The 16979-nt window shown below is 42.5% G+C and overlaps 2 protein-coding genes across 23 annotated transcripts in view; one reads left to right on the forward strand and one right to left on the reverse strand.

Moving 5' to 3' along the window:
* Nucleotides 1–16979, reverse strand: part of MPP7 (MAGUK p55 scaffold protein 7) — a 255744-nt gene that overhangs the window by 227593 nt on the left and 11172 nt on the right. For 3 of the 22 annotated variants that reach the window (XM_054660893.2, XM_054660894.2, XM_054660887.2), the window contains exons 1-3: nt 4721–4840; nt 3988–4075; nt 2081–2121 (exon numbers count right to left, since the gene is read on the reverse strand). The exons of 8 other annotated variants lie outside the window; for them this stretch is intronic. The gene's annotated coding sequence lies outside the window, so the exon portion shown is untranslated. Of the gene's footprint in view, nt 1–2080; nt 2122–3987; nt 4143–4720; nt 4841–16979 lie in introns of those variants that run through there. 11 more of the 22 variants (XM_054660895.2, XM_054660884.2, XM_054660891.2 and 8 more) reach the window with 9 other exon arrangements.
* Nucleotides 1–16979, forward strand: part of LOC129136163 (uncharacterized) — a 46055-nt gene that overhangs the window by 14696 nt on the left and 14380 nt on the right. The window lies entirely within an intron of this gene.

Below are 16979 nucleotides of genomic sequence, written 5' to 3' on the forward strand. Positions count from 1 at the left end.
GACCAAAGCTTGGTTAGAAGAACAGGGCCAGATTAATATTATAAATAACAATTTTATATCCATGCATATTTCTTAAACCAAAGAGAATATTGTTTTAATATAGAAAACTAACACTGTTACCAAAAAAAGAAAAATAAAGCTTTTAATAGCATAACACTTTCCCACACAATAACAAGTTCCCAAAGTGGCCCTAGCAACAGCACTCCTATGTATGTTAGTACAAGTCAAAAACTCCCTGCCACCTACTCAAGTCCTTTGCAAACGATTCCACACCCACTGCATTATCTTCGCAGCATCTTTTTGGAACACAAAATATTGAGACAGCCTGCTAAATTGCATATGGAAGTTTCCACCAAACATCAGACTTTCGACTTACTGGTGGTATCCATTTTTAAATTCCTAATCAATTTAAGGCATACAAACAAAGATTTTTAGGAAATGTTAGAGGTACTGATGGATTTACATGAGCAACCAGGTACTTACAGAAAACACCTGCAAACACCACAAAAAAGTAAAATGTCATCTGGTCTCTATATCATCATGGCTAGATATTATCAAAATGATAGATTTTTAAAAGCAAGTAACAGAATGAAACACACAGTGTATCATTTATGTTAATGAACATGTAACACTGTATAGGTCCTTAAGGAAATATCCATATATAGTAAAAGTAAATTTAGAAAAAGATAAAAGGATATATACAAATTCATATTAACTACTTCTGAGAAGAGAGGGAAATAAAACTGGAAAGGGGAACAAAGTATATTTCAAACGTTATCCGTAACATTTCATTTATTCCATTTTTTTAATCTGAAAAAAAAAAACAAAATGTTAATGGAGGTAAAGGTCATTTATTGTGTTCTCTTTGCCATTCATTATTTCTGAAGTGTTATCCAAATTAAAAAAAGAAGGAAAGAAAAGGATCCATATCTCTTGCCTAATGAAAATATCACATGAAACATATCTGACATATTCTGCCTGAATAACTCCAGGGTGAACAGGGTGAAGCAAGCAGTCAATTTCTATTTTGGACTCAACGTATTTCTTGAAATAGAAATGGCATAATTAGCAGATCTAAATGCTGGTTTGATCTCCCAGAGTGAATCTACAGGGTGGGCCTGAGCTACGGGCAAGTTCTCCAGTGGCAGCAACGAGGCAAGGGCACTAAGGCTCAGTATCTCCTAAGGAAGCTAAGAGGAAGATTCAGAAGGATGAAGCTACTAAAAGTCCTCCCAAATAAATCCATGTCTTCCTTCCTAACCCTTAATTCTCCCTGTTCCCTTTCCAAGTCCTTCCTCAAGTCACCGATAGAGACGTTCTGCAGGTTAGTGGATCTTTTTCCTTCTAAGAGGTGAATCTCTGATTGGTCTTTTGGGTTTGTCATTGGCTCACTACAGAAATGCACAGCATGCTCTTTAAGAATTTCGGCCAGGCGCAGTGGCTCATGCCTGTAATCCCATCACTTTGCGAGGCCGAGGCGGGTGGATCACCTGAGGTCAGGATGGCGAAACCCCATCTCTACTAAAATACAAAAATTAGCTGGGCATGGTGGCACATGCCTATAATCCCAGCAACTCAGGAGGCCGAGGCAGTAGTATCACTTGAACCCAGGATGTGGAGGTTGCAGTGAGCTGAGATTGCGTCACTGCACTCCATCCTGGGTGACAGAGAGAGACGCTGTCTCAAAAAAAAAAAAAAAAGAACTCCATGCATTCTTTCAATATCACTTATTCCGCACAGGCATCAGGGATGTAAGTTTAAGGACGGAATTCCTACCTTCAAAGACACGTCTATTAATTTTTCTTCCACTCAATTTCTTAGTCTTAAAATGTTCCCACCATCAAACACAAGAAAAATCAAGTCTAAACTGTGGCTGAATGATCCCTTAGAATTATTATGACTGTCATGAGCCAAGGTAAGAACTTGATGTGTGAGATGAGGCTATCTGAATGGGGCAACCACTTAGGAAGGTCTCTGCCTCCCTAATGTGCCCAAGCCACCACTGGTAAACCAGGACAATGAGCCATTACAGAGAACAAGGATGAATGCATGCTCATTCATATTTGACTACACTTCTTACCAGCCAGGAATTCAGTTCAGCAACTGCCAAGACTGCTATACCTAACAGGACAAAAATAAAGGGAACATTACTGTGTACCTGCTCTAGATTTGTTTTAGGAACAATACGATATAAAGAAGTTATACAGTCGTTCCTCTGTATATGTGGGCGAAAAGTCTCCCGATACCAAAATGTACTGATTCTCAAGCCCCTGATATAAAATAACCCAGTGTTTGCAAATAACCTATGCATATCCTCCTGCACACTTTAAATCATCTCTAGATTACTTACAATACCTAATACAATGCAAATGCTATGTAAATAGTTGTTATATTGTTTAGGGAATCATGACAGAAAAAAAGTCTGGACATATTCAGTACAGAAAGAACCATTCATTTTTTTGTTAGTATTTTTTATCTGCAGTTGGTTGAATTCCCTGATGCAGAACCCATGCATACAGGGGCCTGACGGTATAGTGATGTCATATGCAGTCCAAATTTCAGGAACAGAATTCCTTTTAACAGGGCTTAGGCATAAAAAAAATGGTGTGATTTCTAGTACTCTTGACTCCAGATTAATAAATAGCAACAGAGTAATAAAGTTTCCCAGAATCTAGACTCCTAAAGGCAGGCTAGGGCGCAGCCTAGAGGAGGTGCAACAGCCAAGACCCTGATCATCTCAGACCCTGGGAAAGCGCAGGCCAGACAAAGGTCACATGCAACCTCCACATAACAAGGTCAAAACTGTCCCATGAGAGACAAATGGGCATGTGCCTGGTAAAGCAATACAGGGTGCCAATTTAGACAAAAAGAGAAAGAAAAATGCATGCCTTGTACACATTCCTGTGTCTGACTAGAGTGGAGGGTATGTAAAAGAAAAACAAGAGTAATGGAAAATACCATATACAGGCCTCAATATGACAGGCTTTGAAAGGCAAACTGAGTAATTTAGACTCAGTGTGGTAGAGCAGATCCAAAGAATAAATGGTCATTTCTTTTTTTTTTTTTCTTTTTTTTGAGACAGGGTCTCACTCTGTCACCGGGGCTGGAATGCAGTGGTGCAATCTCTGCTCACTGCAACCTCTGCCTCCCAGGTTCAAGCAATTCTCCTGCCTCAGACCCCCAAGTAGCTGGGATTACCGGCGCACGCCACTACACCTGGCAAATTTTTGTATTTTTTGTATTTTTAGTAGAGATGGAGTTTTGCCACATTGGCCAGGCTGGTCTCAAACTCCTGATCTCAAGTGATCCACCCACCTCGGCCTCCCAAAGTGCTGGGATTACAGGCGTGAGCCACTGCACCAGGCCTAATGGTCATTTCTAAAAAGGAAGATGACTTCTGTACCAACATTCTGTACACACAATGAAGTGGTAATGAGTATCTGCTCGAAGAAGGTAGCAGCAGTAACTCAGAGAGACAAATGACAACATGAGATTCTATGAGTAGGAAGAGATGACAATATCAGGTTATTGACCAGATAGCAGAGATGGAAAAAATAAAAACAGCTTTTTTAGGGTATTTACCAACAATACTATTAACTAATAATAGCAATTAGCATTTACTGACCTTTGGTATGTGCCAGGCACTGCACTAAATACTTCTAATGTGTTATCGGATTTAATTCTCACTACCAACTTTTGTGGTAGGTACTCTAGTTAGCCTGTTTCAGTTAAGAAAATGGAGGTTTGGAGAGAATAAATAACTTGTCTAAATTCATAAAACCAGCAATAAGCAGGGCTGGAATTTAGAAGCCAACATGTCTAGTTTTACGGTCCACATTCTTAACCATTAGGACATATGGCCCTAATGTTTTCAGTTGCATGCCGAGGGCAGTGTACACCAATTAAGCAAGGAAGACAGCTGTGGAAACCAGCATTGCAGGACACTGGAAGGCTACAAGCAGAGTCATCGTTAAGAAGAACACCCACCTTTCTTTCTCTTCACAATGAGGCTTTTGGCCTTGAAGAAGCTAAATTTTGTTCAAAGCCTAGGAGAACCTGCTGTTTATGAACATTCCTGTAAAAGGAAGTGCACAGGTGGTTCCTGTTAGTTCCATTGGCACTGTGATGTAATCTCTGACATTATCACAGACAGCTGTGTGCCTCACAGGGCACCAAGGGGCCAGAGAAAACTACACCTCAGTATATTGTCTCTTTTCCAGCAAATGTGGCTGCCCGCTTCCAGGGCAGTTCAGCAACCTTGGCTGATAAAATAGGAACCTGAGCCTCATCTACAGTGGATCTGGGAATGTTCTCTTCCTATCAATTTGTGTACCACTTAAAAATGCTTACAGCTGGCTTTGGAGGAAGAGCGGTTAAAATCAAACGTACTCACTCTGAGACATTCAAATATCCAGGATATAGCCACTGAGCAACTGCAGATTTGCTACAGCAAATTAGGGCTCAGGTGGATTCACTGAACTGGAGCTCATTAAAGCCACAGGCAGTTTAGAAGCCACTCAGACAGAAATGAGAGCTGAAACCAAGACAATGGGCAAACGCACAATTGGGGCGGTGGGGGTGAGTAAGTGGGAAAAGGACTGAAGACACTCCCACAATTAAAGGACAGGAGCGTAAAGAAAAACAGTGGCAGAAACCAAGAAGAAACCAGAAATGGAGGAACTAAGCTCCCCATCTCCAGTCATCAAATCTTCTCCCTTACACTGTTCGGATCTGTGTTACTCCTCAGTTCAACCCCTCGCTATTGCCTGCTTGTTCTGTGTCGGTGACCTCCTCCCAACCTGACCCCCACAACAACAACATAGTGAATTAACTGAACTCCATATATGATTATGACATGACTGGAAAGTTCTATAGCCTGTGTCTCAACCTGAGGTACGGTGTGTGGATAGGGGTAGGCATTAAAAAAAGATACCTTTTTCTGGTGTGTCAGTTGCGCACAGTGGAAAGTAACTTTTAATCTTTTACATGAAACATAAAATTTCATAACAATGTCATGCCTGCAGTGGGCTACTTTTCAATGTGACCCAGTCTTCTCCTGGGAAGAGGTGCACGTTGGTGGAGTAACTTAAGGCACTGGCCAAAATAGGTAAAACTTGTGCTTATCCAAATTATGTGAAGGAGCCAAAGAAAGAAAGATGAAAGATCCATAAAGGGGAGGAAATTTCCAATATGAATTCAAATCCTACAGTTCTTACACACTGGTCTCTGATGTATAGGAGAATGGGTAACCTGGGTTTGAATCCTGGCTCTACCAGTTCCTAGTTATATGACCCCAAAGGCAAATTACCTAACTTCTCCCTGACTCCATTTTTCTACTTGTAAATGTAAATGGAATACTCAAAGAGCTGAATTAAGCATGGACATCTAGGGAGGGTTTGCATAACACAGCACCTGGCATACTGTAAAGAACCAAGAAATGACCGCTCTTAATCTGTAAACACCAAGTTCATACCACTCTATTAAAACATTCCAAAGCTTTTGTTTTTTGTGAGACAGAGTCTCACTCTTCCACTCAGGCTGGAGTGCAGTGGCGCAATCTCAGCTCACTGCAGCCTCTGCCTCCTGGGTTCAAGCTATTCTCCTGCCTCAGCCTCCCAAGTAGCTGGGATTACAGGCGCCCGCCACCACGCCCAGCTAATTTTTGTATTTTTAGTAGAGACGAGGTTTCTCCATGTTGGCCAGGCTGGTCTCAAACTCCTGACCTCAAGTGATTCACCCACCTCGGCCTCCCAAAATGCTGGGATTACAGGGGTGAGCCGTCACGCCCAGCCCCCAAAGCTTTTTTTCCATCCAAAATTGTTATTAGACAGGAAAATGTCTGTTTTGATAAGCAGACTTGCCATATCATACACAGCCTGTCCCAAAGGATACTTTTAGCTCCATATGCAAAAATAAGACTAAATTTAAATACCCAGTTTCAGACCCATCTGGAAATTAGAAGCACCCAGGATAACAGAAGCCAAGTCAAAATCACTTTAGTTATCATTTATTAAGTGTAAGACACTGAACTGAAAACAACTGAACAGATCTTGGTGGTGAGATTAATAGTCGGTATGAACACCAATGATTAAGTAAAGTTCTTTACTGAGGATACCACTCTGAAATGCACATGAGAGGAAGCACACAGGAAAAACCAGTGTCACCAAGATCCCTGCTGATCAAGGACAGCTGTTAACCGGTTCCCAGGAGGGGTACACAAATGTACACAGACATTTATATAATCTTCTGTTGTCTAGGCACCAAGTATTGTGTATTCAGTAATCACTCAAATCATGAGAAGGAATTCAGGGAGGGAGGAGCAGCTTAAAAACAGGTCTGGCCTGAAGCAGGAGGACCTGTTTCAAGTCACAGGCAGCATTAGCAGGAAGAAGCCAGTGAAGTCTGCAGCTGAAGACTGAAGAAAGTTGCCTTCCCTGCCTTTCTCCTCTCACCCTAATTCCAACAGGACCTCTTCAGTCTCATCTGACTGCCCCCTCTACATAACAGGTTTCACTGACTGCTTCCATTTTTTCCGAAGAAAACTTTATCTTATTGTCTATCAGACATTTCTCAAAATTATGAATTTTAAAGTGGGGGGAATATTGGAGTAAATAGAACTTTGGTTTGCATTCCATCCATGGAATGATTGTAACAAATCAATGTAACAAGAACAGAGGTCAACTTTTCACTTACTCTATTATGAACCTTGAAGGCAAGGATGCTTTATACATTTTTGAATCTGATCTCAGAATACAATATAAGATACATAAAAGGATAATGACATGCAATGAATACATCATTCTAAAGACAAGAACAAGTGTTTTAATTGTTTTATTCCCATTTAACAGCCCCAAGATGTCTCAGCCATTATTTTTTTATTTCAAGTGAATTAAGCTACTTTCAGAATAGAACAAAATGACTTTTCTATTACTAGTTTCCTTTAGATATGCTTCTAAAAACCAGGCAATTTAGCTTGGTGTTTCCAACAAAAATGCTGTAGAGACCAATTTAATTTACACAACCTGAACAGTCCTGTTCTAAGGGACTAATCTAAGAGACCAGCTCATAATATTGCAAACTGATGTTAAAAACAAAAACAAAAAAGAATCAGGCATTTAACCTACCTTTTCTTTTTTTGAGATGAAGTTTTGCTCTTGTTGCCCAGGCTGGAGTGCAATGGCGCAATCTTGGCTCACTGCAACCTCCACCTCCTGGGTTAAAGCGATTCTCCTGCCTCAGCCTCCCGAGTAACTGGGATTACAGGCAACACGCCACCGCACCCAGCTAATTTTGTATTTTTAGTAGAGACAGGGTTTCTCTGTGTTGGTCAGGCTGGTCTCGAACTCCCGGCCTAAGATGATCCGCCCACCTCGGCCTCCCAAAGTGCTAGGATTACAGGTGTGAGCCACTGTGCCCAGCCAACCTACCTTTTCTGTACTAACTAGATCTCAAAGAGTTGATGAGGGGAAGTTTCTCTTCATAAAAATATTCTAATAACTAAAACAGGAAAACAATAAAAATATCACCATTTTGCAAACCCCTGATAAAATAATGGATCTAGGCAATGGTTATCAATGGTCATGAACACTACAAAAAGTGAGACAACCAATATTACCTGACTGGGGTGAGAAGTACAGGCCACCACCTACGAAGTAGTTTTGCCAAAAAAAATAGAAACTGAATCAAATCAAGATCTGATTACTATTTACAGGCATTAAAAGAACAAAAGAACATGTTAAACCATTCATTAAACAAAAAGCATTACAACAGGTGGTAGCCTGTTTTTTTTTTTATTTAATTATGATAACCAAACAAGTACTTTTTGATAAATGAACATAACATTTCTTCATTTTCTCTTTGTGATTATCTTCATCTTAAAAGATGAGGAAAGTCTATCAAGTACAAGCATGTTTATGGATGTGCTTATTTATTGTGTAAGACAAAAAAATGTACAACTTTGTACAGGTCAGGAGTTGCCTATCTCAAAAATATTTTCTTTCGCCCGGCATGGTGGCTCATGCCTGTAATCCCAGCACTTTGGGAGGCCGAGGTGGGCGGATCACGAGGTCAGGAGATCGAGACCATTTTGGCTAACACAGTGAAACCTCGTCTCTACTAAAAATACAGAAAAAATTAGCCAGGCATGGTGGTCGTCGCCTGTGGTCCCAGCTACTCAGGAGGCTGAGGCAGGAGAATGGCGTGAACCCGGGAGGCAGAGCTTGCAGTGAGCCGAGATCACGCCACTGTACTCCAGCCTGGGCAACAGAGCGAGACTCCACCTCAAAAAATAATAATAATAAATAAAAAAATAAAAATTTCTTTCCTAGCGTTACTAAACTTCCTTTCACTTGGAAAACTACAGCACAGCTGAGCCAAGAAGTAACTGGTCCCGCTTCTAACATGACAGCTTTAGGAGTAATAAGCAAAGAAGAAGCTGGATGCAGTTGAGCAACCTCAGAGGAGACAGATCACTGTGAGGAGCCCACTTTCAACTGAACTGGCACCAGCTGTTCTCAAAGTGCTCCAAGACACCCTGGGGGTCCTCAGGCACCTTTCAGGACGTCCATGACATCAAAATTATCATTATAATAATGCAAACAGGTCATTCACAACTTTCATAGGCTGACAGGAAGCACTGATGATCAAAGCAAGGGTGTATAAAATTGCTGGCCCCTTAGCACAAATCAAGACAGTGGCACCACCAGTATAGGTCCTCATGACCACTGTGAACTCACAGTGGGAAAAAAAAAGGACGGTTTCATATAAAAATATCCTTGATGAAACAGTGAACATTAGCAATTGCATGAAATCTCAACCCCTGAGTATGTGCCCTTTTGACCTTTTTAATATTCTTTGTGCTGAAATAGGAAAGTTCACATGAAGGAGCTGTGCGGCATACTGAAGTATGGAGGTTGCCTGAAGGAAAAGAATTTATGCCAACCGTTTGATCAACAAGCTGAACTAGCAGTTTTTGTTTATAGAATATCATTTTTACATGAAATAAAAACTAAAAGTATTAGTATTTAAAGTTGGGTATTTGGCACACACTTTCTCAAACGCAAAATTAGCCTGCTGCTTCAAAAAAAAATAATAACTGACCTATTTGTTGCCAATGATAAAAGTCAAGCCTTCAAACAAAAATTAGATACTTAGAAAAATTGTATCTGCCACCAAGAGTGTGACAGCTTTCCCAATATGCAGACGGTTAATAAGACGGTATTGTGTCCTTAAAAATTTGTAGAGGGTAGATCTCATGTTAAGTGTTTTTAACACACACAAAATAAAAATAAAACACAAAGACACAAGGAAACTTTGGAGGTGATGGACACGTTTATCACCTGGATTGTGGAGATGGTAAATGTAATATACAGTTTATTTGCAATGTGGAATATGGAGCCATATGAGTGAATGTTTCTCACTTTGTTGTATTTAAATCCATTGGTCTTTCTTTCATTTTGGATCTTTCTTATTCATGCATGATTTGGAAAATATTGGCTCATGGAAATAAATGTTAGCACATTTTATAATGCCAAATACAGGAGTGTATACATTTGTCCAAACTCAACAAATTCTATACATTGATTATATGCAGGTTTTTGTATACCAATTATATCTCAATAAAGCTGGAGGGGAAGAAGACTTTTCAAGAGATGACCGCTGATTTCAACAAATGTAATTTTTTTCTAATGGTATTATAAAATGTGCTAACATTTAATTCCATGAATCAGTATTTCCCAAATGATACATGAGTAAGAAAGATCCAAAATGAAAGAGAGGTCAATGGATTTTAATGCAACAAAGTAAGAAAAGTTTACTGATATGGTTTCAGATTCCACACCGCAAATAAGCTTTAAGAAATGGCCACTTGCAGAGTTTGGTGTAGCATCAAAGGGAATATCCACAATTATCAGAAAAGACTATTAAAACACGCCTCCATTTCCAACTACAGATGTGCCTGGGGTTGGATTTTCTTCACACATTCCAACCAAACAACAAATCACAACAGATTGAATGCAGAAGCAGTTATGAGAATCCAGCTGCTTCTACGAAACCAGATGTTATAGAGAACCGCAAAAATGTAAACCACCACCACTCTTTCCCTAAACTATCTTTGTAAAGGTATTTTTCATACAGAAGTGTTATTTCTGTTCATATACAAAAGGGTTATTATGTTTTGATTTTTAGTTTTTATGAGACAGGGTTTCGCTCTGTCACTCATGCTGGAGTGCAGTGGTGTGATCATGGTACACTGCAGCCTCAACCTCCTGGGCTCAAGCGATCCTCCTGCCTCAGCCTCCCAAGTAGCTAGGACCACAAGTGCACACTACCATATCCTGTTAATTTTTTAAATTTTTTGTAGAGACAAAGTCTCACTATGTTGCCCAGGCTTGTCTCGAACTCCTGGCCTCAAGTGATCGTCCCACCTCGGCCTCCCAAAGTGCTGGGATTGCAGGTATGAGCCACTACATCCAGCCAGGTTATTATGTTTTATTGAATTCATAAATACTCTAAAATTTCCCACTTACATTTCTAATATGGTAAACATTGATAGATATAACTCATGTAAAGAAAAGGTCTTTGAGGTCCTTAATAATTGTTAAGAGCGTGAAGCAGTACTGAAACAAGTCTGAAAACTGCAGCTCCAAGGATATGGAGCTGAGGTCAAGGCTGTGCTTGTTCAAGTGAGACTTCAGGAATTACCTCATTCTTTGAGTTCCTGTTTGAACAAACGCTAAAAGTTGGAAGCTCAGCAGAGCCCAATGTCAGGCCTAGAGCACCAAGAACCACCAGCCACAGCCATCTTGAGAAAGGGCCTTATGAGCAGAATATTTTGTATTAGGCTCGGGTGTGAGGTTAGAAGACCTCGGGTGGGGGAAGTCAGCAGCACTTTTTCCTTCTTAGCTCAGCACATACCTCTTTCTTGAGATTCTGGTCTCAAAAATAGCTAACCAGGCCAGGCATGGTGGCTCACACCTGTAATTCCAGCACTTTGGGAGGCCGAGGTGGGCGGATCATTTGAGGTCAGGAGTTCAAGACCAGCCTGGCCAACACGGTGAAACCTCGTCTCTACTGAAAATACAAAAAATTAGCCAGGTGTGGTGACACACACTTGTAGTCTCAGCTACTCAGGAGGCTGAGGCAGGAGACTCGCTTGAACTCAGGAGGCGGAGGTTGCAGTGAGCCAAGACCATGCCACTGTACTCCAGCCTGGGCAACAGAGCCAGACTCCATCTCAAAAAAAAAAAAAAAGCTAACCATATCAGTCCAGACTAGCAGACTAGTGGATTAAGGAAGCTGAGACGAACTGTTTCCCGTGCGCTTCCTCCTCTGGTTAACTCAAGAAGTATCAAAACAGCCATCCCAACCAACAGAAATCTCTGCCTTTTTAACAGACTGGTAAACTCTTCAGGACCAGACTTACCACAAAAGTCACTTAAATCTTAAGAACTGGGGCAAGAAGTGCAGTCTCAGCAGCATGTTTAAGAGATGTGTGGCCAAGAGCTCACAAATACAGTGTCTAAGGTGAGTGAGCCACTATGGAGACTTTGCCCTTGAATCTGAGTGAAACGGCAAGGTTCTGAGCAAATGAGTGACAGGATCCACCCGAACCCACTCTGGGCTTTGGGTGGAGAAATGGAGAAAAGGTTTTAGGGGCAGGGGCAAGAGCAGAGAAGTCACTACAGTAAGCCACATGACAGATAATGATTTACTTCTTCCCAAAAAGGCCAAAACATTGATTTTTTTTTTTCCTCTTTGAGACAGAGTCTCATGCTGTCACCCAGGCTGGAGTACAGTGGTATAATCTCGGCTCACTGCAACCTCCGCCTCCCTGGCTCAAGCAATGCTCCCATCTTAGCCACCCAAGTAGCTGGGACCACAGGCGTGTGCCACCACATCCAGCTAATTTTTGTATTTTTTGTAGAGATGGGGTTTCACTATGTTGCCCAGGTTGGTCTCAAACTCCTGAGTTCAGGCCATCCATCTGCCTCGACCTCCCAAGGTGTTGGGATTACAGGTGTGTGCCACTGAGCCCAGCCAAACCATTGATTTCTAATGCTATTACGCTACTATTGATACATACGGTACATAAAGATCTTCTATTAGTTTCTCTTGGAGCAATAACAAAATAAAAGTCTGCCTTGTATTGATGCCCTGTATTCTTTACTAAGTGGCACCACTCACGAATTACAGTCTTTTTACTTTCCTTTTTTTTTTTCTCTTTTTTTAACATAGAGAGTATTTCCAGCATATACTAAACTGGAGGAAAGAGTATAATACTACAAGGAAACTTCTTGAACTTCTTACCTACCTTCAATTTATGGCCAGTCTTACTTTATCTGCAACTGCCCCACCTCCCCATCCCAGCTTATTATAAAGTCATTTTTAATCAGATTTTGTTTTGTTTTGTTGAGATAAGAGATTCGCTTTTGTTGCGCAGGCTGGAGTGCAATGGCACAATCTCGACTCACTGAAACCTCTGCCTCCCAGGTTCAAGCGATTCTCCTGTCTCGGCCTCCCGAGTAGCTGGGCTTACAGGCGCATTCCACCACAACCAGTTAACTTTTGTATTTTTAGTACAGATGGGGTTTCATCACATTGGTCAGACTGGTCTCGAACGCCTGACCTCAGGTGATCCACCCACCTCAGCCTCCCAAAGTGCTGGGATTACAGGCATGAGCCACCACGCCCGGCCCCAATCAGTTTTCTTATTAAACAAAAAGGATTTTAGGAAAACAGACTAACACGTGAAAGAAGTAACTCACCTAGAATCTTAATGCCCATTACTGATATGAATTGAACTGTTTTTATTTGAACATTCACACTCATACAGATATGAATTAATAGTACATGGACAATATAGAGATGTACATGAAAATTAACTTATTCTCTTGTTACAAAATTAGGATTATCCTGATGACACGATTTTGTAAACTTTTGCCACCATATATTAACAATGTCCATGGAGAAGAAGAATAAATGCCTACTGCTGCACAGTTTAGGCTGTTTCTAATATTTCAGGATATTAGAATATTATCATGAACAGCTACATATATAAATTTAGTGAACATCTACTAACATGTACTAGCAAATGCCAAACATGCAATAATGTAAAGAAAAATGGACTCCCAGGTAACGCAAAATACAGCAACTGCTATAACCACTGATGCTGGCAAGACCAGGAAAAGTAGCTCCTTTGAATAGGATGACAGCTAGAAACATTAACTAGGGATTAAGACTGATATTGGCAGGGTACGGTGGCTCACGCCTGTAATCCCAGCACTTTGGGAGGCTGAGGCGGGTGGATCACTTGAGGCCAGGAGATCAAGACCAGCCTGGACAACATGGCAAACGCCGTCTATACTAAAAATAGGAAAATTAGCCAGGTGTGGTAGCACATGCCTGTAATCCCAGCTGCCTGGGAGTCTGAGGCACGAGAATCCCTTGAACCCAGTGGGGCAGAGGTTGCAGTGAGCCAAAGATCGCACCACTGCACTCCAGCCTGGGCGACAGAGACAGAGAGAGACACTGTCTCAAAAAAAAAAAATTAAATAAATAAAGACAGTAATACTGATGATCCTGACCCTGTGTAGGCCTAGGCTAAAGTGTGTGTTTGTGTCTTAGTTTTACATTTTAAAAAAATTTTTTAATAAAAGAAAATATATTTGTACACTATAGAATGTGCTTGTGTTTGAAGCTGTGTTATTACAAAAGAGTCAAAAGTTAAAAACCATTTATAAGTTTATCAGGCAAAAAAGTTAAGCTAAGCTTTGTTTATTACTGAAGAAAAAACACTTTTTAAATGAACATAGTGTAGCCTAGACATAGTGCTTATAACGTCTACAGTAGTGAGTGTACAGTCATGCTCTAGGCCTTCACATTCACTCACCACCCACTCACTGACTCACCCAGAGCAACTTCCAGTCCAGACACATGTAACGTGTCCTATGCAGGTGGACCATGTTTAATCTTTTTTACCATATTTTTACTGTACTTTTTCTATGTTTACAGATGTTTAGATATACAAATACCATTATGTTCCAGTTGCCTACCGTATTCAGGACAGTAACCTGCTGCACAGGTTTGTAGCCTAGGAGCAACGGGCTATACCATATAACCTAGGTGTGTAGTAGGCTATGTTATCTACATTTGTGTAAGTGCAGTCTGCGATGTTCACACAATGACGAAATCACCTAATGACACATTTCTCAGAACATATCCCTGTTCAGTGATTCATAGTTGTCGATATATGTAGGATTCCCCTACACCAGGGGGAATAAACAATAGAAAATACAACAGAAGAAAAAACGGCATTCACAGTAGAAACAGAAGCTGAACTAGGAATTACTGTAACAAAGAAGACAAGATCATTAGAGAAAAAAAAAAATTTTTGACCTCCATTGAATAAAACATTAATACCACTGATAAGCGGTTTCCACTCGGGATATAGATCAGTGTCACCAGAGGAGATTTTTTAAAATACAATTGCTAGACTCCACTCTCTAGAGATTATAATTCAGTTCATCTGTGGTCAATGAGACTTTTTTTTTAAAAAGCTACCTAGCAAATTCTAATATAAAGCCATGGTTGAAAACTACCAGTTTAAATATGTTTTTAAAATAACACAGGAGGGACTCATTCTTCTAGATATCAAAATATATAAACAAGTTGTAGCAATAAAAATAAAAGCAAAATCCACTGTGAAATTAGAACAGAAACAGACAAATTGATCAGAACAGAGCAGGGAGCCTAAAAAGGTGAGAGAGAGAGAATGTGTGTGTCTGTGTCTCTGTGTGCATATATACGAGTGTGTGGATCTTGACATATGATACAGGTAGCATCACAAACCACTAGGTTATTTAGTAAATGAGATTTGGGAAAATTCGTTTGCCATAGAAGAAAATACAGAAACATAACTTTGTTAACTAGGAATGGAGAAATATTTCCTACACAAGACCCAGAAGGTTAAAAAAAAAAAAAAAGGTTGGATCATAACAAAATTAAAGATTCCGTTTAATGAAAGATTTCAAAGAAAAAATCTGACAGGTGAAAAAAAAAGATGCGTATACCATTTAAAATCCAACGAGAGACTGAAAAAAGAAGAAAACTGCTATAAATTAGGGCAGAAAAATGGGAAACAGATATGAAAAGCTAACAGAAAAAGAGGCAAAGGATATATAAATGGCGACCTCAACCGAGGAAAAACACACACAGTATACGATAGGATACTCCACTGCATTAGTAATCAGATAGCTGCAAATAAGAACAATAACATATCACTTTGTGCTGGATTGCGCCATCTGTTGCATCAGATTGGAAAAAATTATAAGGTCAGAAAATGCCACATTCCAGCAAGAATGCAGGGAGCAACAGCTGGTGAAAGTGTCAACGAGAAGCACAGGGTTGGGGGAAGGGTTACAGATTGACAGCATCTGGGGGCAGAGGAATTTTTCTTAGTAGGGAACGAAGTGGAGTCTCCTATGTCTACTTCTTTCTACACAGACACGGTAACAATCTGATCTCTCTTTCTTTTCCCCACAATGTGGTTTTGGGCACCTGTAATCCCAGCTACTTGGGAGACTGAGGCAGGAGAATTGCTTGAACCTGGGAGGCAGAGGTTGCTGTGAGCCGAGATTGTGCCACTGCACTACAGCCTGGGCGAAAAAAGCAAAACTCCGTCTCAAAAAAAAAAAAACAAAACACTTGCGATTTGGGGGTTTTGTGGAAATTTAATTACGATGAAAAATCTAGGCATTAAAGGATAATAACAGAGAGAAAAAACAATCCACTGAAGGTGGTAGATAGAGCTCCCTCTCCCCTCTCCCCTCCCCCCTCCCCCCTCCCCCCTCTCCCCTCTCCCCTCTTTCCACGGTCTCCCTCTGATGCCGAGCCGAAGCTGGACGGTGCTGCTGCCATCTCAGCTCACTGCAACCTCCCTGCCCGATTCTCCTGCCTCAGCCTGCCGAGTGCCTGCGATTGCAGGCGCACGCCGCCACGCCTGACTGGTTTTCGTATTTTTTTGGTGGAGACGGGGTTTCGCTGTGTTGGCCGGGCTGGTCTCCAGCTCCTAACCGTGAGTGATCCGCCAGCCTCGGCCTCCCGAGGCGCCGGGATTGCAGACGGAGTCTCGTTCACTCAGTGCTCAATGGCGCCCAGGCTGGAGTGCAGTGGCGTGATCTCGGCTCGCTACAACCACCTCCCAGCCGCCTGCCTTGGCCTCCCTAAGTGCCGAGATTGCAGGCTCTGCCTGGCAGCCACCCCATCTGGGAAGTGAGGAGCGTCTCCGCCTGACCGCCCATCGTCTGGGATGTGAGGAGCCCCTCTGCCTGGCTGCCCAGTCTGGAAAGTGAGGAGCGTCTCTGCCCGACCGCCATCCCATCTAGGAAGTGAGGAGCGCCTCTTCCCGGCCGCCATCACATCTGGGAAGTGAGGAGCGTCTCTGCCCGGCCGCCCATCGTCTGAGATGTGGGGAGCACCTCTGCCCTGCCGCCCCGTCCGGGATGTGAGGAGCGTCTCTGCCCGGCCACCCTGTCTGAGAAGTGAGGAGACCCTCTGCCTGGCAACCGCCCCATCTGAGAAGTGAGGAGCCCCTCCACCCGACAGCCACCCCGTCTGAGAAGTGAGGAGCGTCCTCCCTCCTCGTCCGGGAGGGAGGTGGGGGGGTCAGCCCCCCGCCCGGCCAGCCGCCCCGTCCGGGAGGTGAGGGGCGCCTCTGCCCGGCCGCCCCTACCGGGAAGTGAGGAGCCCCTCTGCCCGGCCAGCCGCCCCGTCCGGGAGGGAGGTGGGGGGGTCAGCCCCCCGCCCGGCCAGCCGCCCCATCCGGGAGGGAGGTGGGGGGGTCAGCCCCCCGCCCGGCCAGCCGCCCCGTCCGGGAGGGAGGTGGGGGGATCAGCCCCCCGCCCGGCCAGCCGCCCTGTCCAGGAGGTGGGGGGCGCCTCTGCCCGGCCGCCCCTACTGGGAAGTGAGGAGCCCCTCTGCCC

This window comes from Pan troglodytes, chromosome 8, assembly GCF_028858775.2.
Source record: "Pan troglodytes isolate AG18354 chromosome 8, NHGRI_mPanTro3-v2.0_pri, whole genome shotgun sequence".
Lineage (NCBI taxonomy): Eukaryota > Metazoa > Chordata > Mammalia > Primates > Hominidae > Pan > Pan troglodytes.